The sequence below is a fragment of the Erinaceus europaeus genome, chromosome 17, assembly GCF_950295315.1.
Source record: "Erinaceus europaeus chromosome 17, mEriEur2.1, whole genome shotgun sequence".
NCBI lineage: Eukaryota > Metazoa > Chordata > Mammalia > Eulipotyphla > Erinaceidae > Erinaceus > Erinaceus europaeus.
This window is the reverse complement of record NC_080178.1, coordinates 50,829,355-50,857,298: the sequence shown is the minus strand read 5'-3', so window position 1 is coordinate 50,857,298 and position 27,944 is coordinate 50,829,355. Positions and strand designations below refer to the sequence as shown.

General features: G+C 45.4%; 1 pseudogene; it reads left to right on the top strand.

The window, feature by feature from the left end:
- The first annotated feature begins 300 nt into the window (after positions 1-300).
- LOC132533778 (NADP-dependent malic enzyme, mitochondrial-like) lies at positions 301-26,624 on the top strand (annotated as a pseudogene).
- Positions 26,625-27,944: the final 1,320 nt, after the last annotated feature.

Sequence of the window (27,944 nt, the reverse complement as noted above, 5' to 3'; positions counted from 1 at the left end):
ATTATCACAGACTTGATTTGGCTGATAGAGGCCTGGCTGAACCTGAGGATGACTGACCTCCCTTTTGGATGGCATAAAACTCAGAATTATGCACGGAAGCATCCAACCTTGGCAGGGAAAGGACACCAGTAAGGGGTGCAAGGCAAAGCACTGCAGGGGGAGGACCCTATTGTCCGCCTCTGAGTCCCCCGTGAAGCAAACCTGATTTGCATGGAGGTTGGTGTCAGCAACAAAAAATCATTTCTCTGGAAACTGTGGCTCTGCCTCCCCTCCCCAAAAAGACACCGAGAGCCTTATAAGATGCGGGAAGGTGGGTTTCTGCACCCACCCCTCGGGAGGAATCGGGTCAATACTTCCCCCCTCTGGTTAAACCTGCTGTCAGGGTCTCTGCTCCTCACCCACATTGCCTGCCTCAATTTTAAAATTATAACGAAGGGATGAGATGCCAGGAGCCATTTCTCTGCTTTGATAGATGATTAGCTTTGAAACAATGGAAGCCCTCGAGACAAGTTTCATTTCCCCCTGGGCAGGCCATTTTCCCCTCAGGTAGACCATTTATCAGAAACAGTGACACAACACATAGTTGTGGTAGCAAACATGATTTCATCCATTGTATGTTGCAAGGAACATTCCCCCTTTGAAGATTGCTCCCCCTCCTCCTCCTCCAGCACTTCCCCCTCCTTCCCCAAAGCCTTATAATGCCTGTGTTCACAATAAAATTTAGAGCTTGATCAGAAACTTGACTTGCTCTCATTCTTCGTGTCTCTTGTCCCTATCATTTCAGGTCTCATTGGGTTGCTAGCCCCTGCTCACCGCCCTGCTGGCCGGGGCAGATATCTTGCCATTCTCTTCTGGCCTTTAGAGTTTGGGTAGAGAAGTCTGCTGATCGTCTTATAGGTTTTCCTCTGCATGTGATTTTGTTTTTCTCTTGCAGCCTTTAGGATTCTTTCTTTATACTTACTTCTTTTCACTGTGACTATGATGTGTCTTGGTGTCTTCAGGTCTGGGTTGATTCTGTTTGGGACTCTTTGAGCCTCTTGGGTCTTAATTTCCTTTCTGTTGTTCAGGTCTGGGAAGCTTTCTTCTATTATTTCATCTAGAATGCTTGCCCCCCTTCCTCTCTGTCTGCCTCTGGCAGGCCAATTATGTGAATGTCACTTCTTTTGAGACCATCCCATATGTCCCTGTTTCTGTTTTCAGTGTCTCTCAATATCTTTTTGAGATTTTTCACCTCTTTCTTAGTTTTCTCTAGCTCATCCTCTGTCTGGTTAATTCTGTTTTCTACCTCTGCTAGTCTGTTTTCCCTTCCCTTGGTTGCTTTCTTCATTACAGCTATTTCAGCTTTCAGTTCTCTAATTGCCTCAAGGTAGTTAGTATTTTCCTTGAGGGTCTCATCTGTTGTTTCCCTAATACTGTTATTCCTTTCCTCCAAAGTTGTTTTCATTTCTGTGATTAATAAATTTATTATTGCTTGCATGCTTTTCTTTTTTTTAAAACTTTTGAACAAATTATGAATTTATGGTGTTTTATTCATTTTTTTAAATTTTTTATTTAAGAAAGGATTACTGAACAAAAACATAAGGTAGGAGGGGTACAACTCCACACAATTCCCACCACCCAATCTCCATAACCCACCCCCTCCCATGATAGCTTTCCCATTCTCTAGCCCTCTGGGAGCATGGACCCAGGGTCTTTGAGGGTTGCAGAAGGTAGAAGGTCTGGCTTCTGTAATTGCTTCCCCGCTGAACATGGGCGTTGACTGGTCGGTCCATACTCCCAGTCTGCCTGTCTCTTTCCCTAGTAAGGTGTGTCTCTGGGGAAACTGAGCTCCAGGACACATTGGTGGGGTCTTCAATCCAGGGAAGCCAGGCCAGCATCCTGGTGGCATCTGGAACCCAAGTAATGAAGCTGAAGGATTGTCATTCCACAGGTGAAGTCTCTAGAACAGTCTGAGGTGAAGCATGTTGAGGTGGCAATCGTTGCGTTGGTTAGGTTGTGATCAGCGGATGCAATATTATTTGGTTTGGATTGGGAGATACATACGGGAAACTGGGCCCTATCCAAGGGTTCCAGGACTGGGGGAAGTAGGGGCTCTATAGTGGAGATGTGAGGTTCCTGCTGTCTTAGGGTTCAAAAAGACAATCGATAGTTAATGTTATCATCACATTATTCGTTAATTGGGTTAACTTTGAAAAAGTCCTTTTGTTATGGTTTGCTGTACAGTATCCAGTATCTTGCATATAGCTGTGCTATTGGATGCTTCTAATCTACTTGGTCTAGGCTTTTGAGAGAGTCCGCATATCAAATACACAGCCTATATATTAAAAGGATTCAGTTTGTGTTTTGAGAAACTTTGAGACATACAATTGATTTTCCCCCTCTCATATTTATTAACTACTGATTTATATGTCTACATTTTGCTAGGAGTGTACATAAAAACCATTCCCACCACCAAAGGACTGTGACCCATCCCTCCCACCCACTACCACCCCCCACTGGCCCAGGAATCTGCATGTCTACCCCTCACCACTGGGTTTTTACTTTGGTGCCCTACTTACAATTTGATCAGGTCCTGCTTTTAGTTTCCCTTTCAGATCCTCTTAATCAACTTCTGTTGATGAGTGGGATCATCCCATACTCATCTTTATCTTTCTGACTTAGCTCACTTAACATAATTCCTTCTAGCTCTGTCCAAGATGGGTCAGAGAAGGTGGGTTCATTGTTCTTGATAGCTGCATAGTATTCCATTGTGTATATATACCACAGCTTTCTCAGCCACTCATCTGTTGTTGGGCACCTGGGTTGCTTCCAGGTTTTAGCTATTATGAATTGTGCTGCTATGAACATAGGAATACACACCTCTTTTTGGTTGGGTGTTATGGAGTCCTTGGGTATAAGCCCAGGAGAGGAATTACTGGGTCATATGGAAGGTCCATGTCTAGCCTTCTGAGAGTTTTCCAGACTGCTCTCCACAGAGGTTGTACCAACTTACATTCCCACCAGCAATGTAAAAGGGTTCCTCTGTCCCCACATCCTATCCAGCATTTGTTGCTGCTGTCCTTTTTGATGTATGCCATTCTGACAGGAGTGAGGTGGTATCTTAGTGTTGTCTTAATTTGCATTTCTCTGACAATCAGTGACCTAGAGCAGTTTTTCATATGTTTGTTAGCCTTTTGGATCTCCTCTGAGGTGAATGTTTTGTTCATATCCTCTGCCCATTTCTGGATGGGGTCATTTGCTTTTTTGGTGCTAAGTTTGCTGAGCTCTTTATATATTTTGGTGATTAGTTTCTTGTCTGATATATGGCATGTGAAGATCTTCTCCCATTCTGTGAGGGGTCTCTTTGTTTGTGTGATAGTTTCTTTGGATGTGCAGAAGCTTTTCAATTTGATGTAGTCCCATTGGTTTGTTTCTGCTTTAGTCTTCCTTGCAATTGGGTTTGAATCATCAAAGATGTCCTTGAGGTGTAGGTGGGAAAGTGTTTTACCCATGTTTTCCTCTAAGTATTTGATTGTTTCTGGTCTGACATCTAGGTCTTTAATCCATTTGGAGGTGATTTTTTTTCTGGTGAGATAAAGTGGTTCAATTTCATTCTTCTGCATGTTTCAACCCAGTTTTCCCAGAACCATTTACTGAAGAGAGCCTCCTTTTTCCATTTAATCCTTTGGGCCCCCTTATCAAAGATTAGATGCCCATAGGTGTTGGGATTTACTTCTGGGCTTTCAATTCTGTTCCACTGGTCTGTGTGCCTATTTTTGTTCCAGTACCATGCTGTTTTGATGATTATGGCTTTATAATATAGTTTAAGGTCTGGGAGTGTGATGCCTCCATTTCTGTTTCTTTTCCTCAAGATGGTTTTGGCAATTCTAGGTGTTTTCAGTTTCCAGAAATGATTGTAGTGTTTGTTCTATTCTCTTAAAGAAGCTTGGTGGAACTTTGATGAGTATTGCATTCAATTTGTATATAGCTCTGGGGAGAATATTCATTTTGATGATATTTATTCTTCCAATCCATGAGCATGGGATATCTTTCCATTTCTTGGTATCAGTTTCTATTTCCTTGAGTAGCGACTCATAGTTTTCAGTATACAAGTCTTTCACTTCTTTGGTCAACTTTATTCCTAGGTATTTGATTGATTTTGCTGAAACAGTAAATGGGAGTGATTTCTGGATGTCTTCTTCTTCAGATTTAGTGTTTGCATACAAAAATGCCACTGATTTTTGTACATTGATTTTGTAGCCTGATACCTTGCCTAATATATTGCCTAATAACTTCCAGTAATTTTCTAATGGATTCTTTAGGTCTTTCTATGTATACTATCATATCATCTATATCATATCATATCATCAAATAGTGAGAGCTTGACTTCTTCCCTTCCAATCTGTATTCCTTTGATTTCTTTCTCTTGCCTGATTGCTATGGCAAGAACTTCCAATACTATGTTGAAGAGTAACGGTGACAGTGGACAGCCCTGTCTAGTCCCCGATCTGAGGGGGAATGCTTTCAGCTTCTGTCCATTGAGTATGATGTTGGCTGTTGGTTTGCTATATATAGACTCCACTATCTTGAGGAATTTCCCATCTATTCCCATTTTTTGTAGAGTTTTGAGCATGAATGGGTGTTGGATTTTGTCAAAGGCTCTCTCTGTATCTATTGAGATAATCATGTGGTTTCTGGCTTTGCTTTTATTGATGTGGTGAATGACATTGATTGACTTACGGATGTTGAACCAGCCTTGCATTCCTGGGATGAATCCCACTTGGTCATGATGCACAATCTTTTTGATGTGTTGCTGTATCCGGTTGGCCAAGATCTTGTTTAATATTTTGGCATCTATGTTCATCAGAGATATTGGTCTATAGTTTTCCTTTTTTGTTCTGTCCCTATAAGCTTTTGGTATCAGAGTGATCTTGTCCTCATAACAGGTGGAAGGCAGTATTCCTGTTTCTTCAATCTTATGGAATAGCTTAAGAAGTATGGGTATTAACTGTTTCCTGAAAGTTTTGTAGAATTCGTTTGTGAAGCCATCTGGTCCGGGGCTTCTGTTGTTGTTGCATGCTTTTCTTATCTAGGGTTACTTCTGTCTTATTTGTAGTTTCTTCTAGGCTCTTGTCTTCATTCATCGGAGTAGCAGTTTTATTTGCCCTTGATCTACCCATTTTAATGTGTTTTTATTTTTATGTTCTGCTGTTCCTCAGTTGCTTTGTTTTATGTACAAGTCACACTATACTAAATACCTTTATGACAAATGCAATCACCACTCTCAGAAATTACAATGGTAACTAAAGCAATGACTGAAGAAGTTTAACCAATACTAGTTACTCCCACAATGTCTCCAGTTCAAGAAAATATAGCAACCAAATTTAAATGGAAAAGAAAGAGAAAGGAAAAAAGGGATAGCAGGAATAGACAATTATGCAAATCTACTGTCTACTGTAGATTCTAGGGTAGCAAGAGGGGAAGGGGAAGTAGAGCAGAGACACCCACAGAGTCCCCTCTGAGTCAGACTTCTTTCCTGAAATAGTTCACAAATAAGGATCAGTGAATTCAGAAGGCAGAGGGAGGAGGAAGGAAGAAAGGAAGACAGGGGGAAAAAAGAGAGAAAAGAAAAAAGAAAAGGAGAAAACAGGAAAAAAATCAGTGAAAGGAGAGTTTATATATATATATATATATATATGTGTGTATATATATATATATGTATATATATATATTTTTTTTAATTGGCTTGGACGTGAGAGAAGGGCGATAGTGTATAGAGAAGGTATGAAAAGTGAGACAAGTTTCTCTCACAGTGGGTGATAATTCTTGTCATCTAGCAATGGAAAGTATACTAAGAGTTAATTTTGGTCACCTGAGGGGGGGGAAGGGATATGCGTGTATATATAATAGTATTTGTAAAACAGAGCAGAGTAAAAGCCCAAGCAATGAGTCTACAGCTTGGTCATCTCCCTGTTAGCCTATGTAAGTTTAGTCTAGACAACTGATTGAGAAAGAAAACACAATACAAAGCGAATGTGAAAAAAAGAAAGAAAAAACTTTCAAGCAGGCTGGGAGAGGCTTGCTTGATCAGCTAATTGTCACTTGAATGGGTCTAAGTCCCTAAATCAGAGAAACAATAAAAATAGCCTAGAAATTTGGAAGCAGGGTTTATTGGCACCCAGGTGGGCCATGAATCTTGGTAAAGAAAGGAGCTCCATGGGGAACCTGCTAGCAGCAGCTCTCTACCCCTGAGGTCTGGTTATGGGGAGAGGAGGGCTGAGACAAATAATCAAGAATTTTCCTTTCTTTTTGATCTAATTTTTAATCCAAATTGAATTATAATCACCTCCCTGGTCTACCTTTAGGATGCCTACTTGCTTGTCCCGCTGAAAGCCAGGATTTCAATGCTTTCTAGCAGTTGATGTCACAGCCCACTGGTGCTGCTACATTCCAGTCACCATCTTGGATCTTCCTCTCAACATATCTGTTTCTAGTGTTCTGAAGAGTCTACAGGGGCTGGGTGGTGGCACACCTGGTAGAGCACACACATTACAATGTACACGGAGCCTGGTTTAATTTTATATGTGTCAACAACTATAGTGTACACCATTATCCCCCAACAAAATGATTAAAAATATTGATAAAAAGAAAAATAAGAAGAATCAAAAGAATCTCCAGACTGCTTCCCACAGGGCTTGGATTTGCATTCTCCCAGATGTATAGAAGGCTTTCCCTCTCCCCATCCCCTCGCCAGCACTTGGTGTTTCTGTCATTTCTGATGTCTGACATCCTCACAGCTGACATCTCTTTGTTGTTCTTACTTGCATTTCTCTGATAACCAGTGACTGAATGTTTATTCACATGTCTACTGGCCCTTGAGATCTCCATCTATCACAAGGAGATAAGAAACTGTCCTCAGGTGTCAGTAACTGTCCTGTAAACCATGATTTCTCCCAGGAAAATTGCTTGTGGTGGGGGATGGACTGCAGAGCTAGCTCAGAGGCAGAGGACATGCATGAGTTTGATTCCTCAGTATCTTTTTTCTGAAAAATACATCAGAAACTTGTGGCTTCAAACAGTGAAATGTCTCATCTCACTGCTGGAGGCTTGCATCCTGGAATGAAGGTAATGGTAGGGTCATGAGCTTTCTAAAAGCTATGGGGGGGGGGGTCCTGTCTTATCTCTGTAGCTTGTGAACTTCACAAGCAAGCCTAGTCCATCCTTAGTTTGTAGATTCTCCTGCAGTCTGCCATCATCACTACATGCCCATTTGCCAGGAGCCATTTCTCTGCTTTATAGATGATAAGCTTTGAGACAATGGAACCCCTCAAGACAAGTGTTAATTCCCCCCTGGGCAGGCCATTTCTCCTTAGGTAAACCATTTATCAGTAATCAAGTGAGTCAACACAAGTGAGTCAACACACAGTTTGGTTCCTGCCATTTGTTGCAAGGAACATTCCGCTTTGAAGGTTGCTCCCCCTCCCCCCTCCTCCAGCATTCCCTCTCCTTCCCCAAAGCCTTATAATGCCTGTATTCACAATAAAATTTTGCTGCTTGATCAGAAACTTGTCTTGCTGTCATTCTTCGTGTCTCATGTTCTTTGATTTCAGGTCTCATTGGGTTCCTAGCCCCTGTTCACCGCCCTGCTGGTCGGGGCATTCTGGCACCCAGAACGTGGGGCGAAGAAGCCTTCTGGACCTAGAAACTCCGCTGATGGAGAGGGTAGGCCTACCGGAATTCAATGAGTCACCTTGGCCGAAGGAGGGTAACGCAAAGACTCGCATAGATAGCCACAGAGATACTGGACCGTGAGTAGCATCTGGAGGAGAGTGTCACAGCGGCTGAGGTAAGCAAAACCATGGGACATGAATTTAGCAAACAATATTTATTCATTATAGGACTCAAGGAGTCACTCAAGACACGAGGAACTAGGGTTAAAAAGAAAGAATTAAAGAAGTTTTTAGATTATATTGGAAATATTTGCCCCTGGTTCCCCCAGGAAGGCACTATAGATGAAAAACATTGGAGAATTGGTCACTGTATTAATGATCACTATCAGTCTTTTTTCCTGAACGTGTAACTGTTTCTGCCGTTTGTTACTGGAATTTAATGATATCTTAAACATTTATAATAATCACCCTGATATTAAAAACCTTATTAAAGAGGGTGAAAAGGTCCTCCGGCAACTTTCTAGTCCGCTGTCCAGGACAAAGTCCCCATCCCCATGCCCTTCTGTGATTATTGATCTTGATCCCCCAGTACCCAGTCAAAATAAAAGCCTCCCAGCACCAGATGAAAGTAAAAGCCCTGTTCCCCTCCCTACAGGTTCCACCGCACTCACTGAAGTTCTCTCCATTGACCCTCCTATTGCTAATTCACATGAGAATGAAACCCAGCATTCTTTCCCCGCCTCTATCCAGTTTTACAAACCCCCCCTCTCCTGAAGCACTTCCCTCAGAGAATGAGGCTTTGCTAGAAAAAGAGGCTGCCAGATACTACAATCCTGATTGGTGTCCTCCTCTCTTTAATTTCCCTCCCTATATCCGTGCCCCTGCTCTCCAGCCTGACCCTCTTCTTGACAATCCTTCTATCAGGCAGGCACGCTCAGGAGCCCTTACAGGAATTTCCACCCTCCGCAAGGTCCTTGCTGACCGGAGAGAGCAGCTTCAATTAATGAAAGAAATAGCTGCAGTTACAGAAGAGCTTACATTCTTAGCCTCACCAAAAAACCCAATCCCTAAAACTAAAACTAAACCATCTAAATCAAGACAGGTTTTGGCTTTCCCTGTTACTCGGAGCCAGGCTCAAACTGGCTAACCCTAACCCCTATGCTCTTCCTTGTCCAAACTGCCTCCCTACACCACCGCCCCTCCGTTTTGTGCTCTGGTCCTTGATTTGGCCAATAATACTGATTAGACCACTTTCTTTAAAACTGTAAAATGTACCTTAGCCTAGAAAAAAAATTTCAAGGATTTTTCTCTGTTCGGCGGCGGTAAACTAAGCCTGCCTGTTCCGCCTGCACAGCCAATCACGGCTCAGTGCCCCTGCTCCACAGATTGGCAAAGACTGCAGTCAATCATTCCCTAGTTACAAAAGCCCCACCTGGTTAGATAGTCTGTGAGTTAGAAATCCAAAAAACAAAGCGGTTTTTCAAAGGGAAAATTTTCTTTTCACCAAAAATGTATGTTTTAAGTCTGTGCTAACCTTGTTTTCATTAATGTATGTTAACCCCTAAGTAACTAAAGTTGTTTTAAGTTTTAAATAAGATTTAGTTAAGCTAAATGTGGTTTTAAAGATCCGGACTCATAGAGTTGGCACACCTTTACCAGAGTAAAATATAAGACAGTTTCGTCCTTCTGATAGCTAATATCAACATCAATTCATTAGTTAAAATATTTTCTGAGATCTCTAGGCATGGTAAAATGCCTCTACAGTCTCTCTCACTCTTGTGAAAATTGTAGATATTACCAGCACCCCAATATCAACTGCCACTGTTTGTTAATTTAATTCCATGCTTGAACTGACTTTCTAATAACCCAGTCAGTGTAGAGCAGTGGCCTTGCCAGGAAAAAAAAGGGTTAAACATATTCCTGGCCTGATAAAAAATTTTCATTCAACAGATGTGATTCAACAAAATTATTTAGTGTAAAATAATCATCTAAAAGAAATGTTAACAGTAAAAATTTATTTTAACATTTTAGTTATAAGTTTTATCTTAGCTTTTTAAGTTACCTATCCAAGTCAAAGTGAAAGATCAATTAAGTCGTGTACCCACCCTTGTTCATAGCTGCCTTAAGGGTGTGATAGCTTTGTGATAAACAAAGGTCCTAGCAAATAAAGTTTAACATTTTACTTAAAATTGTTTTTAATACTGGCTTGGGTTAGTAAAAGATAACACAATGGTTATCTTAATTATTTACATGTCAGAGGCTTTTGCTCTGGTTTTCCTCTTTATACCTTTCTGCTTTTAAAAATTATCTGGTTTTAAGACACTGCCAGAGGTTTATTCTTGATAAATTAAGGTAATAAATGGTGTTTTTGGTCTGATAGAAGATTTGTTTTGGCAAATCCTGATTTAACAAAATTAATATTTTGAACATTTAAGTTATGAGGTTTTATTTTAGCCTTTTAAGTTGCCATATTAGAGTTCTAAAGAACAAAATCTATTAAGAGTTTTATATCTATGCTTACCCATGATAGCCTTGTGATGAGTAAAGATCTTAGTAAACTAAAGGTATAATAGTGTGCTTAAACTGTCTAATCAGTTTAAAATAATGCCAAAAAAAGGTAAACATTTTGTCATGTCAACACTTTAGGTATTGACTTTCTATAACATATTGGTATATTCTAATAAAAAGCCTTCTAAAATCATAGAAAAAAAACTCAAGCCAATTCTAACCATTAGATCATCAATTAACTTGGTACAAGTTCTCTCTCTAAGTAAATAATTATAGGTACATCTGCACATGAAGAACTGACTGCTCATATGGTAAGATTTAAAACTAAACATTTTTTATTTTTATTTATGGGTGTGTGATGACTCCTAAAGTCACTCATATCCTAAAATTTTTCTCATTTTTTTTACAAGTCTCTAAATATTTTAACGCTTGACCTGCCATAGTGAGAGCACTTTACTGGCTCCTGCATTGTTTAATTAAGATCCTGTTATTCAGACTTTTAAGATTAATCTCCATTGATAAAAGCCAATGCTCTCTGACAGATTGATGTAATTCACCTGCCCATGTTTAGTAAACAAAAACTTTTTTTTCTCAGTTGATATTTTTTCTAAATTTATTGGGCTACAGCTCAAACAAGAAAAACTAAAACCCTGGGAGTCAGGCTGTAGCGCAGCGGGTTAAGCGCAGGTGGCGCAAAGCACAAGGACCGGCATAAGGATCCTGGTTCGAACCCCGGCTCCCCACCTGCAGGGGAGTCGCTTCACAGGCGGTGAAGCAGGTCTGCAGGTGTCTGTCTTTCTCTCCTCCTCTCTGTCTTCCCCTCCTCTCTCCATTTCTCTCTGTCCTATCCAACAATGAGAACAACAATAATAACTACAACAATAAAACAACAAGGGCAACAAAAGGGAATAAATTAAATAAATATTTAAAAAATTTTAAAAAAGAAAAACTAAAACCCTTAAGCTTAATTAATAAAAAAAAGGGAAATGCACCCCCCAGTATTCAGTTGGCTAAAGTGTCAATGAAGTAACATACTAAATCTTCTTAATATTTACAAAAATTCGAATTGTCCATTTATTGTATCTCATTGACAAAGCCACCCACTTTTCCAGTCATAGAGACATTCTTTTTCTCTTTTTCAACACTGGATGTCCATGTTTGTTTTCCTTTTATTATGGTGGATGACATTGCTCTTGCAAAATCCACAGAGTCCCTGTTGGCAAGTCCTTACCACAAAGGATGCCATGGCAGTAGATACTCCAGCTAACCTCACCAGCCTATCCAAGTCTTCTCTTTCTGCTGACCTACCACTGCTGACTTTATCTTTGCATGTTTATTGACTGCTCACTTTTCTCAAAATATTCCTCGATGTTCAAGGAACCTCACCTTGACTTCTAATGTGTATGCACCTCCTCTGAGTTTTGGTACAACACCATCCTATATTTTCATGTCAATTCTTCTCTACCTGGTCCTTGCCTCCTAGTTTTGCTTGTTCCACAGCTGACCCTCTATGAAGAGAAAAATTTCATCAGTTGGCGCTGACCAGAAGACCAGACGTGCTGTGTTTCTTCCCCTCGACATCACATCCACTGACTGCTTCCCTTAGACTTGCTGGTGGCACGCTAGGACACTCTATATATTTCTCCCATGAATTTTCTGACAAATTACAACAGGTTATAGACTCCACCACAAATAGTCTTGAGTCACTACAGAGCCCCTTATGAGACCCTTATTAGTCTTTTGTTAATGATTACCTTAAGGTCCTTTATTTTAATAAGATTACTGATTTTATAAAATGGCAGATTGACTCCTTGGCATCAAAACCTTTGCAAATACATTATCACAGACTTGATTTGGCTGACAGAGGCCTGGCTAAACCTGAGGATGACAGACCCCCTTTTCAGATGGCATAAAACTCAGAATTATGCATGGAGACATCCAACCATGGCAGGGCAAGGACACCAGTAAGGGGTAGAAGGCAAAGCACTGCAGGGGGAGGACCCTATCGTCCGCCTCTGAGTCCCCCGTGAAGCAAACCTGATTTGCATGGAGGTTGGTGTCAGCAACAAAAATTGTTTCCCTAGAAACTGTGGCTCTGCCTCCCCTCCCCAAAAAGACACCGAGAGCCTTATAAGATGCGGGAAGGTTGGTTTTGCACCCACTCCGCGGGAGGAATCAGGTCAATACTTCCTTCCTCTGGTTACGCCCACCAAACCTGCTGTTAGGGTCTCTGCTCCTCACCCCCATTGCCTGCCTCAATTTTAAATTATAAAAAGGGAGGATATGCCAGGAGCCATTTCTCTGCTTTATAGATGATAAGCTTTGAGACATCGGAACCCCTCAAGACAAGTGTTAATTCCCCCCTGGGCAGGCCATTTCCCCTCAGGTAAACCATTCATTAGTAATCAAGTGAGTCAACACAAGTGAGTCAACACACAGTTTGGTTCCTTCCATTTGTTGCAAGGAAAATTCCGCTTTGTAGTTTGCTCCCCCTCCTGTTGGGTAGTATACCACCTCCCCCTGGCTTCTGCTTAACCATATGCCTATATAGGGATTTACTGAACCCATTCAAAGCTTTGGTCTATTTACATAAATCACTTTTACATTTACATAAAGCACTCCCTCCAGGGCATTGGTGGTTCAGTGATAGGATTCTTGCCGGCTCTGCCCCCTCCTTGTCACACTCTGATTTTCACCAGTCACTTTTCTCTCCACCCTCTCTATATCACATCCTGTTTCCACCCTACTTGGAGAGTATAAAAACAGCTGCTCTTCTGATTAAAGACACTTGGAAATTGCTTTCCGGCTCCGAGAGTTCCAGAGTGTATCTCCTGCCAAGTTGGTGCGGCACGAGTTCCTGATCCCTCTCCCACGCAGCAGCCTAGATCGGCTCCAGTTGAGTTCTCTCCAACCCAGAGAGCACTAGCTCGGGAAGAAGTACCCTCAGGCTATCCCAGCACCCTCCCCCCTCCTCCAGCATTCCCTTTCCTTCCCCAAAGCCTTATAATGCCTGTATTCACAATAAAATGCAGCTTGATCAGAAACTTGTCTTGCTGTCATTCTTCGTGTCTCATGTTCCATCATTTCAGGTCTCATTGGATTCCTAGCACCTGTTCACCGCCCTGCTGGTTGGGGCACCCATTTCTCCCTGTGTGTCTCTCTCTTTCCTCTTTTTGGGAGACAACTGACAGACTAGATGACAGCGCCTCTTACCTTAAATTGTCGGCAAAAACCCAATTTCTAAGTAAGGTCACTAGGATTAGGGTTTCCACATGCCAGTTAGCTGGATCTAGTTCCTCCGAGGGGTTAGCAGGATATATCTAGCTATAGTATCACTCTCTAGCAAAAGTAACCCACCTCCATCCTCATTTATGGACTGCTAGGTCATGCCCCGGCACTTTTTATCCCATGTCATCCTCATTTTGAAGTCACTCTGATCATATTCCCAGAGGCTTTATTCACTAAATACAAAAATAAAAACAAAAACATAAGATGCAGACCAGTGCACTTGTATGTATGTGAGTGTCCTGGATCCAACAAGCTCACAAGTGCCCTGTGGAGGGTGATGGTAGGGTAGGCTATGGGTGTGGCGCCAGTGAGAAGACAGGTGTTTTCTGGCCCCACAGAATAAACAGTCTAGTGGGAGGCCATTTGCACTCAAGATGTGGCTTCCTAAATGATAACCTCTAGACAGGCCTGAGGACAGAGCCTGGTGATTAGCATGCCTGGCCTCTGGCGCCCTCTGGTGACTGTGGCTGTGTCTCCCATAGTGGGCTGTTCATCACCATTCATGACAAGGGCCACATTGCCACCATGCTCAACTTCTGCCTGAGGATGACATTAAGGTAGGGTTCTTCTCTTCTGTGCTGTTACTTTGTGGTGCACTGGGTCCTCTCAGCCTGGACCAGAAAGAAAGCCACCGCAGCACCAAGGGAAGAGTCATCCTATCTTAGCTAAGACAGGCTCACACACCTGATAGGCCTGACAGAGTTAGAGTGGGCCAGAGAAAGGCTTCCAGGGATAGTGGGGGCTGAGGGTTTGAACCCATATCCTGGTGCATGGTAACCTTGGTTTTTCTGAAGGATGATGACAGATGGGTTCCCTCCACTGAGCCTGCAGAAACCACAAATCCTCAGAGGGGAGTCAAGGGGTCAGAGTCCTACGCTGGCTCAAGTAGGCTGGCATCCAGAGGAGGACCACTGCAGAAGCATTCCCCCTGTCTTGCAGGTGTCGTGGTGACAGATGGGGAACGCATCCTTGGCCTGGGGCACCTGGGCTGCTATGGCATGTGCATCCCTGTGGGAAAGCTGGCACTATACACAGCATGTGGGGGCATCAACTTACACCAGTGCCTGCCTGTGATGCTGGATGTGAGCACCAACAACCAGGTAATGCCCCCAACCTGAGTCACAAGGGCAGGGATGCTTCTGCCTCAGGGCACCTCCTCTGCACAGGCCACATCGGAGAAGGAGAGAGAGAGACAGAGCGAGAGAGAGATGCCAGGCCAGGCAACATATGTGTCCAGCAGAGAAGTAGTTACAGAAGCCAGAACTCCTTTGTTGCCCCAAAAAGAATTTTGGTTCTTACTCCCAGAGGGGGAAAATGTTAGGGGAAGATGACCTGAATTCCACTGGGACCTGAAATGTTTGTCACCAAGTATCTTTATTTCTATACCATCACTGAGAGGGAAGAGAATCTCAAAAACCAGAGGAAGTCAGGTACTTTTTTGCTTATCTTGGAGAAAAGGGGAAAAAGGGAGGACATTTGGAAGAAGTAATAGGTGTAGGTGTGACTTAGAAAGGAAGTGAATAAATAATTAAAATGAATAAAAATGGGCAAAAATATAACTACATACACACCTATATATAGACACACAGAGAGAGAGAGAGAGAGAGAGAGAGAGAGAGAGAGGAAAATATACTCAACCGACACCTATGACCTCAGAACTATAGCAATTTCTGCTGGAGAGGGATGGAAACACAGAACTCTGATGGTAGGGGTAGTATGGTATTAGACCCCTATTATCCTATGATTTTGCAGCACACTATTAAGTCACTAATAAAACATCAAATTAAAAGGAACCAGGAAAAGAAGCCAGACCAAGTAGGACAAGGGCCTGGCCCAGGTGTGAGCCCCCACACCACACAGGGATGCTTGGCACCAGGGGAAATTCAGGTGCTGTGATGACTTTACTCATTCTTCACCACCTCCTCCTTTTCCTTTCTCTCTCTCTCTCTCTCTCTCTCTCTCTCTCTCTCTCTCTCTCTCTCTTTCTGAAAAATGTGGTCCTGGGCAATGAAATTACCCATGCCTTAGTCCTGGTTCCAAAAAGCTAAAGTCATGGAGAACATGAAGAGAAGTGGTGAAAGTAGAATAGTGGTTCCCATTCTAGACTCTTTTCTTCAGTCTTTTTTCCACCAAAGCCATCCTTAAGGCCTAAGATGCCTTTTCCCAGCCACCAGAATTCAGCTGTTCTCAAGGTCATGTGTATTCTGAGTTCCCTCCCAAGTTACCTTTTGTCCTACTGTGTCATTGCTTTGTTTGTTTGCTTGTGTCTGTCTGTCTGTTTGTTTGTTTTGCCAGGGCACCAATCAGCTCTGGCTTATTGTTGGTGCTAAGGATTGAACCTGTGACCTTGGAGCCTCAAGCATGGTTTTTTTTTAGTATTACCATTAAGCTGTATCCTTTGCCTCCCTGCTGAAAGGTGTCATTTGATCAGATGCTGGGTGTATCCAGAGTTCCATAAAGAAATTCCCTCCCACAACTGGTTTCTCATCTCCTGGCAAATAGAAACCCAGTTCTAGCACTGAGTATCTACGGATCAGTGTTTGTGTTCCATCCTGATTATCTTCTTAGGATAAATTCTTAGAAACATAAGGCTGGGGGGATAGCACAGGGATTCTACACAAATACTTTCCTGCCTGAGGCTCTGAGGTCACAGGTTCAACCCCCAATCACACCATAAACAAGAGCTAAGCAATGTTGGAGGGGAGGGAGAAAGAGAGAAAGGAAGGAAGGAAGAAAGACAGAGAGAGAGAGAGAGAGAGAGAGAGAGAGAGAGAGAGAGAAAGAAATGAAGGAAGGAAGAAATAAAAGGAGAAAGGAAAAGATGGTCCTGCAGGTGTGAATGGGAGGGAAAAGTTAGGAGCTATGCTCCAGTGTCTCTCTTCTGTCTGTCTGTCTCTACCTCTGAACAAGTAACTAAAAGAAAAACAGTTGGGGAGAGAGGCAGGCAGTGGTGCACCTGGTTTAGCACACACTGCAGTGTGCAAGGATCTTGGTTCAAACCCCTGGTCCCCACCTGCAGGGTAAAACTTCACAAGAACTGAAATAAAGCTGCATGTGTGTCTCTGTCTCTTTCCTTCTCTATCTCCCTCTCCTCTCTCAATTTTTGTATCTATCCAGCAATAAATAAATAAAATAAAGTTATAACTTACAAAAAGGAAGAAAAACAAGTGACTGCCAGAACCAGCGGTTTTGTTGTGCAGGCACCAAGCTCCAGGACCAACCCTGTGTCAAAATTTAAACAAAGAAACAATTAACTGAGCTGACCTCACCTCTGAATTCAGAGACAGTAAGGGCCATCAGTGGTGAGTGTGTGTGGGGTGTGGGCTTGGGTGGTTCCTGAGGCACATAGGGGAGGGAACCCAGCATCTAAAGTCCAAAGAGGGAAACCTCCAGGCCCGAGCTGTTCTGACTGGAGGCAGGCTTCAGGATGTTATGAGTGGAGGGGAAATGTGTCCTTCCCACAAAAGGTTCTAGCATTCAGGATGCCTCACCCCTACCTGGGGCCAGGTTGAGTGAGTGAGCAGGTCCTGTGGATACTGGCTGTGAGATTAATGAGGGGACATCTCCTCCCTGGAATGAGGGTGCCCTCACTCTGTGGAGAACTGCCCAGGGGAAGCCCAGCTAAGGCCAGTGAGTTTCTTGCTCTGTCTTGCCCCAAATCACATCGACCAGCTACACACACACACACACACTTGGAGCCAAAAAGAAAGATCCAGAAAAAGGAGCTGAAAATGTATCTGAAGGGACGAGTATGCTGAGGAGGACACAGCATACTATTTTGAGACTGACTATATTTTGAGACTGAGGCTCAAAGGGGCAGGAATGTGGTAGATGTTTGGAGAAGAGCCAGAGGGATGTCATCCAGAAATGCCCAGAGAGGTTGTCCTCTGGCCTAAATAAGCCAGCACCTCCCACAGTGCTCTGGCTTCTCTTGGGGCAGAGCACCCTGACACAGGATGAGGAACTGAATGAACTGTGTGTCTCAGTGGCTCTTCAGGGACTCTTCAAGAAGCTGGGAGTAGCTGCAAGTGCTGGGTTCAAGCCCCAGCACCACGTGAGAGCATCACAACACCAGGGGCACTTTATGCCTGGTGGACCAGTGCTGTTTCTTTCTGTTTCATGCCCCCACCCCAAACAAAAAATAGGGAGCAACAAGGCACTAGGGGGCTTGTCTGGTAGAGTGCACATGTTACGTGGCCAGAGGACCCTGGTTTGAATCCCAGGCCACTGTGTGTGAGCACCTGCAGGGGAGACACTTCCTGTGCAGAGGAGCAGTGCTGTGGAGGTGTCTCCCCTTCACTAGCTCTCTATCCCTTTCAGTATCTCACCCTTTCAACTCATTGCTGGGGTTCAGTGCCTGCACAGCTCCACAGCTCACAGAAGCTTTTTATTTTCTTTCCTCTAGATAAAGGGTGAGTGACAGAGAGATAGAGAGGAGAGACACAGAGAGAAGTGAAACCACAGTGCTGGTCCACTACTTGTGAAGTCCCTCCCCATCCACATTTGCCCACATGTTGTGGCTGAGGTTCAAACCCAGGACCTCTTGCATAGTAGCATATACTCTCACTGACTTCTCCACTCAGATACGGAATCCACTGCCTCATCCAGTTTGAGGACTTGGCCAGTGCCAATGCTTTCCGTCTGCTAAACAAGACTGAGAAAAGTACTGCATGTTCAGTGATGACATCCAAGGTAGGTTCTGCCTTGGGACTGAGTATCTGGGACTGGCTCCCTCACACAGGACCACCTGCTGCCAGCGTGCCACTGTGGCTCCACTGCCTCATGACTCAGGCTTCCCTGTGACCTGGGAGAGAGTGCTGGGGCTTTGCTAAACCACTGCTCCTTGGAGACCATAGCTGCATCCAGGGAGATGAGTATTACATGACTGCATATATCTGTGACTGTACAAGGACGCAGGGTCGAGCCTCTGGACACCATATGGGAGCACCTACAAGAGGGAAGCTTCATGCAATGGAGCAGTGCCATGGTGTCTCTCCTCTTTCTATCTCTCTCACTCTTAATCTATCTCTGTCTCTTGACGTCTATCATACCATATATATATATATATATAATTTAGGCATTGAGCCCTATGAAGAACACTGGTGACCAAAAAAAGGAATGAAACATGTAAAGGGCATTCTAAATAATGCAACCAGCTAGTACAAGCTGGTAGTGAGCTACAGTTTCAGCCTCTCTCCACAGAAGAAGCTAACAAAGACCTGGGGCAGATACAGTAAATGTTTAAAGCACTTAATATATAGGGGTCCTATGGTGGCATGGCTAGTAGATCATACAGGTTATCATGCTCAAGGACCCAAGTTCAAGCCCCCAGTCCTCACCTGCAGCAGGAAGCTTCATGAGTACTGAAGCAGTATGGCAGATGTCCCTCCTCTCTCTCTCTCTCTCAACCATATGTCTGTCATGTCTGCATTTACAGGGAATGACGAACTATGAGTAGTGTGTCCCCTTTCTGGTGGCCTTGAAGACCCCAGGGGTTGGGAGGGGCTTCTAGTAGACACTGATAAGCACGACCTGGATTGGAAGTGCCAAGGAGGATCCAGAGAGGGGTCCTCAACAGTGGGGACTAGAAAGATGTCCCTAGGGCCTGTGACTGCAGATAGAGGACACTCCACAGGGACAGGACTCTCTGGGGAGCATCCATGCTCACTGCCAGTCCAGTGTCTGGGCATGCTGCACCAGATGTTCCTGCCTTTCTCTCTGGTCCCGGCAGAGCTGCCAGCATGCTGAGTCAGAACAGGCCAAGTAAAGCAGTCCGGGGGTTGAGGTTGGGAAGTAGGGGTGGGGGCCTGTGTCCTTCATCCTTGGGTAGACTCACTGCAGAATTTGGGAGGAAATACGTAGCTCTGACTCTGGGGACTACTGCTGGTCTGTCTGGGACCAGGAATGTCCCAGAAGACACCAAAAAGGGGGTGATGATAGGAGAGTCCTTGCTGGAGTCCAGTAACTCTGCACTAGGCTGGGGAGAGGGAAGCCCACCTGGTCTTCCCTGGTTTCTCCCTGGTCCCTGTATCTATAGGGGTAGATGGGGGAGGGCACATCAGGTCCCATCACCTTTATGCCTCCCAGTGGCCACTTGTGGCTTCCATTAAGTGACCCAACTCAGCCTCACTGTGACACGGGGCTGACAATGGGCCCACAGGGACAGCTGGCCAGTCACTATGGCTAGCTTCCAACAAGCCCACCTTCTACAATAAATGGTTCAACTGGAGGCCACATTGGCTCCCTATTCAGCCCTCATTCCCTAGTTGATCTGAAGGGTCTGTCAGGTGACCAAGAATCTGGGAATTAGCATCCTGAAAGGACATTGCAGTGGTTTTGCAAAAGGGTTTTCACTCCTGAGCCTCTGAAGTACAGGTACAATCCCAGCAGAACCATAAGTTTGAACTGAGCAGTGCTTTGTTTAAAAAATAAATGGATAAATAATGAAATCCCTCTTGAATATACATATTTGAAATACACACATACAGATATATGAAGTACTGGGGCCTGGGTGGTGGTGCACCTGGTTAAGGGCTTTATTATCATGCGCAAGGACCCAAGTTCAAGTCCTCAATCTGTCGCTACCTGCAAGGGGAAAGCTTCGTAGGTGGTGAAGCAGTGCTGGAGGTTCTCTCTACCTCCCCCCTCTCAGTTTCTCTCTGCTCTATCAGATAAAATAAATAATGTAAATAAATAAATAAATGTTAGCAAGAAAGATAAACTACATATATATGAAATACATATACATATTTGAAAGAAACATGGTTAAGGTGGGAGGCTTTGAAGGAGACAGGAACAACAGCTCATTCAGATAGTGCACTCCTTTTTCCTGTGCACAACTCAGGTTTGAGCCCAGCCCCCACACACTGGAGGTGCTATGGTCTCTCTCTCTCTCTCTCTCTCTCTTTGTCACCAGGGTTATCACTGGGGTTCAGTGTCTGCCTGACTCCACTACTCCCAATGACCATTTTTTTCCTTGAGATGGAGAATGAAAGACTTCAAGGGAAGGAGAGATACCACAGTACTGTTCCACCACTTGAGAAGCCCCCACCCCTCTGCAGAAGCTCCCTTAGGGTGGCTGGGGGACTTGAACCCAGGACCTTATATATGGTAATGTGTACACTCTACAGGGTGAGCCAACTTCTGATCCCCCCTTTCTAAGTCCTTAATATGTCACCCAAGAGCCACCCCCAACCCCCATGAAAGTCAATGTTGGAGAAAAAAACAAACCTTCTGTTGTAGAGCTCAAGACTTGTTGTTCAGCCTTTGAGGTTCTGGGCTGAACTGTGTGTTGTGGGGGGAGTAACTTTTTCCTCCAAAGGCACCCCAGGGAGAACACCCAAAGCCAGCTAGGCAGCCAAGGGGTTGGGGGGCTCAGGAAGCCACATACACTGCTGGATATAGAGAGTACCAATGGTCAAAGGTCAAGGTGCTGCTCAGAAGTCTAGGAAAATTATATTTGGTGACCTGGGGGAGCAAATTGCCTGTCAGTAGAGCAGAGAGCACCTTGGCAGTGGATACTGTCAGGGTTATTCAGATTCCAGCCACCAGAGAGAACATTCCACTCCCAGCACCAAGGCCCTGCCTTGGGGCTGTTCTGCTGATGGTCTTTGATCCATCTGCTGGTCAGAGCACAATCCCTCCTCCAAGAGGCAGAAGGCTGTGCTGAAATAGGTTCCCAGGCTGAGGAAACCCTGGAATTCTTCTAGGGAAGATTTACAGGCGCTCAAAAAATCATCAAGTTGGCAGAAACACATCTTTAGACTCCAAGAGATCAACATTAAAGAGGGCTCTGGGGAAATACCTATCCAAAAAAGGGGACCAGAGACTTCTTTGCTGGATTTCGAGGGCCTATTGTCATTCGGGGAAAGATATCTATCTTTTGTGTCATAAGATCTGTGAGTTCAGATTTGTGACTCGCTGACTTGGCTTTGGAAGTTTCTTTGAGTTGAGTATGATTTCATCAGCCCAAGAGACCTACTCCTACTAGGTCCCCAGACAATCTAAATGCTCTGCAAACCAAGCTGTAAATTCATGTTCGAATCTTTTCTCCCCTGTCTGCAGTAGTGTAAGGCCCTGGTGATCCACTGGGATAAAAATGTAGGCCAAAGACTGTGCTTGAGTCCCCACACAGCAAATCAATATAAAGGGCTGGTGTGTGTGTTTGGGGGGCGGGGTTTATTGGGAGAAAGAAAATCAGCATCCCCTGACCCTGATTTCCTACCTCTCCCTAAAGAGCCCCTCTTCTCTTCTGGTTCCCATTCACTGGTTTTAATATCCACAAGATTATCATTATTTGATCTGGTCCATTACTATGTTTGCTTCTGAGTGGGAGGGCTACACAGCAGCTTCTGTCTTTACATAACAGACTGTTAATTAGGTCTTCTTCGGTCTCTCTAGGAGCCAGCTGGACACACGGGGCACCCCCCACCCCCACCAAGTAGCTGAGCCCACTCTGCTCTGTCACAGGCACAGCCTCCATGGCAGTGGCTGGGATACTTGCGGCTCTGTGGGTCACCAGAAGCCGGCTCTCTAGCCATGTGTTCGTCTTCCAAGGAAGCGGGGAGGAGTCGGGGTTGTAGGTGCTGCCAGGAAATGGAGAATCCTAGAGGCAGCCTGGCACGATGCCTCATCTGGACACTGCGCTCCTTTGCCATGTGCACGGGCACTGCATTGGAGGAACATCCAGACCTATGGGCTTTTAGCACCCTCTCTCATTTGAGGATCCTTGCGTCTCCCAGGTGTGGAGGGAGGAGGGCTGGCTGCTGCCTCCCTGGGTCTGAGCCTGTCCTGTATGGCACCCCCAGGCTGCCCTGGGCATCACTCACCTCCTGGTCATGGCCCTGGAGCAGGAAGGCATCCCTGCGGCTGAGGCCACCAAGAAGATCTGGATGGTGGACTCCAGGGGACTCATTGTCAAGGTGGGTTGGCCTGGGGGCAAGACATGGGGTATCTTACAGTAGCTGGAGATGGGGTGCTCACCTGTGAGGAGGCAAGTCTGGCAGGCAGGAGAGAGAGGAGGAGGATGAGGGCAGGGCCTGCTCTTTATTTGGATTGATGGATTGATTGATTTTGCCACCAGGGTTACCACTGGGGCTCGGTGCCTACACTGCTTCATTAGTCTTGGCTGCCTTTTTTATGTAGAGAGGAAGAGATAGAGAGAAATAGAAAGGGGAAAAGGAGAGAGAAAGATAATTACCCTGCAGCACAGAGTGACCCCACTCAGATGTCACTTAGAGCCTGAACTCAAGTCCCAGATTCCACTAGCTTAGAAAACTGGGGAGAGGGACCCACGAGACTGTTCAAAGGTCAGAGATGAAAATGTAAAAACTGGGGCTAGGAGGTGGCACACCTGGTAGAGCACAAAGGTTCCCATTTGTGAGAACCTGAGTTCAAGGTTTCAAGTGCCTGATCCTGACCTTCAAAGGAAAAGTTTCCCAAATTATAGAACAGGCTGAAGATGTCTCTCCTTACTCCCTTTCTGTCACTCTCTGTCTCCATGAAAGAAAGGGAGAAAAAAGAAAAGAAAAGGAGGAGGGAGGAGGAAGGTAAGAAAGGAACAAGGAAATAGTGACCACCAAGAGTAGTGGAGTTATGTAAGCACTGAGCCTGGGCAATAACACTACTGGCAATAATAATAATACTAAAGTATAAGTACCATGGACACCTGCATCTGAGAGCCATATATTTCAGTGGGCAGGGTGTATGCCTTGCCATGCACTTGAATCACATTCAAACCCTAGCACCACATGGGAGGGTGTCATTACTGGGAGAAGCTCTGATGCTGTGATGGCTACCCTTGTGTGTGTGTGTGTGTGTGTGTGTGTGTGTGTGTGTGTGTCCCTCTCTCTCTCTCTCTCTCTCTCTCTCTCTCTATTTCTCTCTCTCAGAAAGAAGTACAGAGTGCTCTCTGTGGCTCAAATGCAGCAACTCTCCCCAGGTTCCTCACAGCTACACCCTTTCTTTCTGTCTTTGCAGGGGAGGAGCCATCTGAGCCCTGAAAAAGAGACTTTTGCCCAGGACCATGATGAGATGGGCTCCTTGGAGGAGGTGGTGCAGCAAGTGAAGCCCACAACCATCATAGGTAGGAGGGTCGGCCAGGCTCGGAGGTATTGAGACTCCATGCTGGCAAAGCTCTTTGCTCAGGCCACGTTTTTTGTTGAGCAGCTACTGGGTAAAAGTCTTGGGACTATGGGGACAGCAGGGGCCCTCCTGGCAGAGTGCACACGTGACCAGACTTAAAGGCCTGAGTTCAAGTCCCATGTCACCAAAGGGAGCAGCAGCAGGAGGGGAGATTCCCAAAGTTGGAGTTATTCTGCAATGTCCCCCTTATCTCTGTGTTTCTCTTTGGAGGAAATAGGGGAAAGGGGCCACTGGTGGAGGTGTGCAGACACAGAGTCCCAACAAGAACCCTGATGGCAAAAAATAGAATAAAATAAAATAAAATATCGTAGTATTGTAGGATTGGACTGAGAAGAGAGAGTTTGTGTCAATCACCTGATTATGCTTAGTGAAATAAGTAAGATAAAAGATATCTATCAGATGCTTTCCCTCAGGGACATGGCCTCCTTCCATGAGCGCTCCATAATTTTCGCACTGAGCAACCCCACCAGCAGGGCCGAGTGCACAGCTGAGCAGTGCTACTGCAACATCCAGGTCAGAAGGCCCTTACCAGGCGGGCAGATGAGCCCTCCAGGGGAAGATGACCTGGGGCCTGGGAGCCTGGAGGAGGCATGGACATGACCCAAGAGCTGTGGGGCTGGCAGGCAAGTGGGTGGGTATCCAAGTGGACAGGTGAATGGTCAGGCAGGTGGGCAGCTGGAGGGCAGGTAGGTGGGCAGGCTGAAATAGGCAGGCTCTGGGACCTAGAGCCTGCATAATCACTTCCAGTTCCATCCATGTTGCCCCAAAGATCACAATGTCAAGTTTTTTTGGACGCAGAGTAGTATTCCATGGAATATATATCCTGGTACTTACTCAGCTTATCATTACATTTAGGCTGCTTCCACTCTTAGAAGACTCTGATGTGCTTCATGGATTCTTTCTGGACAACTCTGGGCATTCATAAGAACAGCTATATTTGACTAAATATTTATTTTGATGAGGGGAGAGAGAGAGAGGGAGAGAGAGACTGCTGAGCTCTGGCACATGCAAGGCGTACCCTCGGGCTTGGGGGACCTGTACTCAACTGCTGGTGTCTCCCTGTTGTAGTGAGTGAAGCTGAGTGTTTCTGAGAGTTTAGTCAGTGCCAACCTCCCCCCACCCCCCACCAAGCCAAGGCTCAGACTTTGGCTTTGTTCTGGAAATGGCCAAACTCAACTTCTTTCTCTCTTCCCATTCCCTACTCCCCTCCCCAAGAGCACCCCACCCCACCCCCCCAGCAAAATGTCCAGGAGGTGTCAGAGCAGCACCTGTCACAGGGGAGACAGTACCCGCCCCTCAGCTCCATCAGAGATGTGTCTCTGAGAATCGCCATCAAGATGAGGACATCTGCCCTGTGACACTGGCAGGGAGGCAAGTGGCCTTCTCTGTGGCTTGCGGAGAGGAGGGGAGAATGGTGCAGAGGAAGCTGGAACTGTGCTACCTGGGCTGTCCCCTCCTTGCTTCCTGTCAGCCATGCTCTCACCCAGTGCTCCCACATATGTTTGTGCACACACAGGTATGGAAAGACATAGCTGCACATGTGTGTACATGTGCATCTTATGCATGCACATATGTGTTAATGTACATGTGTATACACAGAAGACTGTATGGAACCAGAAATGGAACCTGAGAGCCCAGGCCATAAGCGTAAATCAGAGTGGCCAGGTGGTAGCTCACCTCGTAGAGAGCACAGGTTACCTAGGTTCAAGCCACGATCCCCATCTGCAAGGGCATCTTCATAAGCAGTGGAGCAGTGCTGCAGGTGGCTCCAATTCTGTCTCTCCCTCTAATTCTGTCTCTCACTTCTATCTCTCACTATCTCTGTCTCATTAAAAAATAATAACCACAGGGAAGAGTGGATCCATGCAGGCACTGAACCCCAGAAATGCCCCTGGTGGAAAAAACAAATGTGGAGCAGTGAAGTTATCTTTGATGATTCCAGGAATGCTGAGGACATTATTATATTGTTATTTATATTAATATACATATACATATATACCTTACATCTTTTTTGTTGATTAAACCAATTTTTTACTGTTATGTTGGCTGGATAGTGGTTTACAGGACAGTTGTTGACACATGGGTGCAATCTCTCACCTGCAGAACACTCTCAATCTTAACTTAGGTCCTTCTGTTCCATCATGCAACAGAAATCCTCCCTTCAAGCTCCCCCACGGCCATTTTCCCACAACCTTCCACAGAGTCCTTTGCTGTTTTTGTGCAATACATGAAACTCAGTTCAATTTTACTTGTTTTCCCTTGCTGTCCTTGACTGTTAAGATCTGCCTGTGAGTGAGATCATCCAGTATTCATCCTTCTCTTTGGGGCTGATCTTATTTCACATGATTCTTTCAAGTTCCATCCACAATGAGGAAAAGGAGATGACCTTGTCATTTTTCACAGCTGATCAGTGTTCCACCAGTGCTCCACTTTCTTAGCGACTCATCTGTCATTGGGCATCTGGTTGCTTCGAAACTTGGGTTGATACAAATAGTGCTTCTATGAATATACCTGAAGTATTTATTTCCCCAATCATTTTTAATATTTGCAATATTTGTTGGATAGAATCAGAAATTGAAAGGGAAGAGGGAGATAGAGACAGAGAGATGCCTGCAGTACTGCTCAATCACTTGTGCAGCGTCCCTCCTGCAGATGGGGACTGGGAGCCTGAGCCCTTGTCACTGGGCATTGTATCAAATGTGCTCAATCAGATGTGTGATTACCTGGCCCCAATTATTATTTGTGTTTTTTCATTTCCTAGAATTGAGGAGCTTCATAGTATATAGTCCTCCTAACTGTCCCTGCTCCCCTAGCTGGTGCCCTCCTTAGGGGCACACTAACGGCCGTTCATCCCCCACCCCGACCATCTCACAGGTCCTCACATATGCCTACAAGCACAACCTGGCCACTTACTGCCCAGAACCCTTGGACAAGGAGGTGTTTGTTTTCTCCCTGGTCTACACTCCTGACTACGACTCCTTCTCACTGGACAGCTACACCTGGCCTAGGGAAGCCATGAGTGTGCAGATGGTCTGATGCCATTTCTGCAGGGCTGGGGGCAGGGACAAGGGAGGGACACCCACAATACAGATGACCTCTGATGGCTGTCCTTGTCACTGTCTATCCCTAAACTCTCTGCTCAAGAGCAGAAGCCCAGGGACATCTTGTCCCACAGGCCCTAAGTGCCCATCTTTTTAGAACCTCCCTCCACATCTGGCTTAAGGATTTCTCCAGACTTTCTGTTGCCAGCTCTGAACCTAAGCTTGTGAGAAATCTAAAAGCCCCACCTGGAGCTCAGCCCTGACAGTGCCCATAGCTGCTGGTGGGGACAGAAGTGTGCCATGTGGGGAGTCACTTGGACGGGAGGAGAGTGGTTCAGGACATGCAGCTGAGAAGTGAGAGAGCAGAGTGGTGGAGCAGTAACTAAAATACACGAGTCACAAGCATGAGATCCTGACTTCAATCCTTGACATCCAGTGTGCCAGTGATGATACTGCATGACACAGGAAGCAGACACTCAGGAAACCCCTGCTGCCTGCTCTGCCTAGAGCCACACTGCCATCTATCAGCCACAACAGGCCCCTTTCGTGCAGGTCTTAGTCTCTCCATATCTCCCAGTGTGCTGACACTCAGTGTAGTGTCCCCAAAGCATAGCTCTGTCCCATGACTCCTGGATTCGGGCTAAAGATTCATGGGGGTTGGGGGTTGTTCCAGAACATTCATTCCTTCAGAAAAGTCCAGGCTTAGGGAGGCATGATCAGATTCACAAGCAACTTTTCTGGAGGAGAGAGGCAGAAAATAGCTCTTCATACTAAGGCCCTGGGTTCGAGCCCCTGTACCACATGAGAGTACCATGAATGGTAAAAGGGGTGGGGAGCTTCATGGTCAGGGGACCGGTGCTAGGGTAACTTTAGTCTCTCTCCCCCTCTGGACACAGTGGAACATTTAAAGCCAGGAGGCCTCTGAGCAATGGAATTACACAAGCACAGGGCCTTGGGTTCCTTACCATTAGCTACAGAAAGTTGTTACATGCAGGGACCCAGGAGGGAGCTGTGATAAAGCCTTGATGCAGGAGGCCCTGAGTTGGAGACCTACCATTACATGGGAGCACCCTGGATAAAGGCCAGTGGAAGGCTGGCAGAAAAGCTTCCCTGAACAGACCCTGCTTGGCCCTACACTCAACCCTGCTAGAGCCCAACCCCCACCACACTGGAGGAAGCTGCCCTACTGGGGTCTTTCCTGCTCTCCCTCTGTCTGAAAGAATTCCCTGGAGGGCTGAAGCCTTGGATTGGGCTCCATGGATGGTGGGACAGTAGTTTGATCTTGTCTTCTCTCTAAAACATACAGACTTACAGG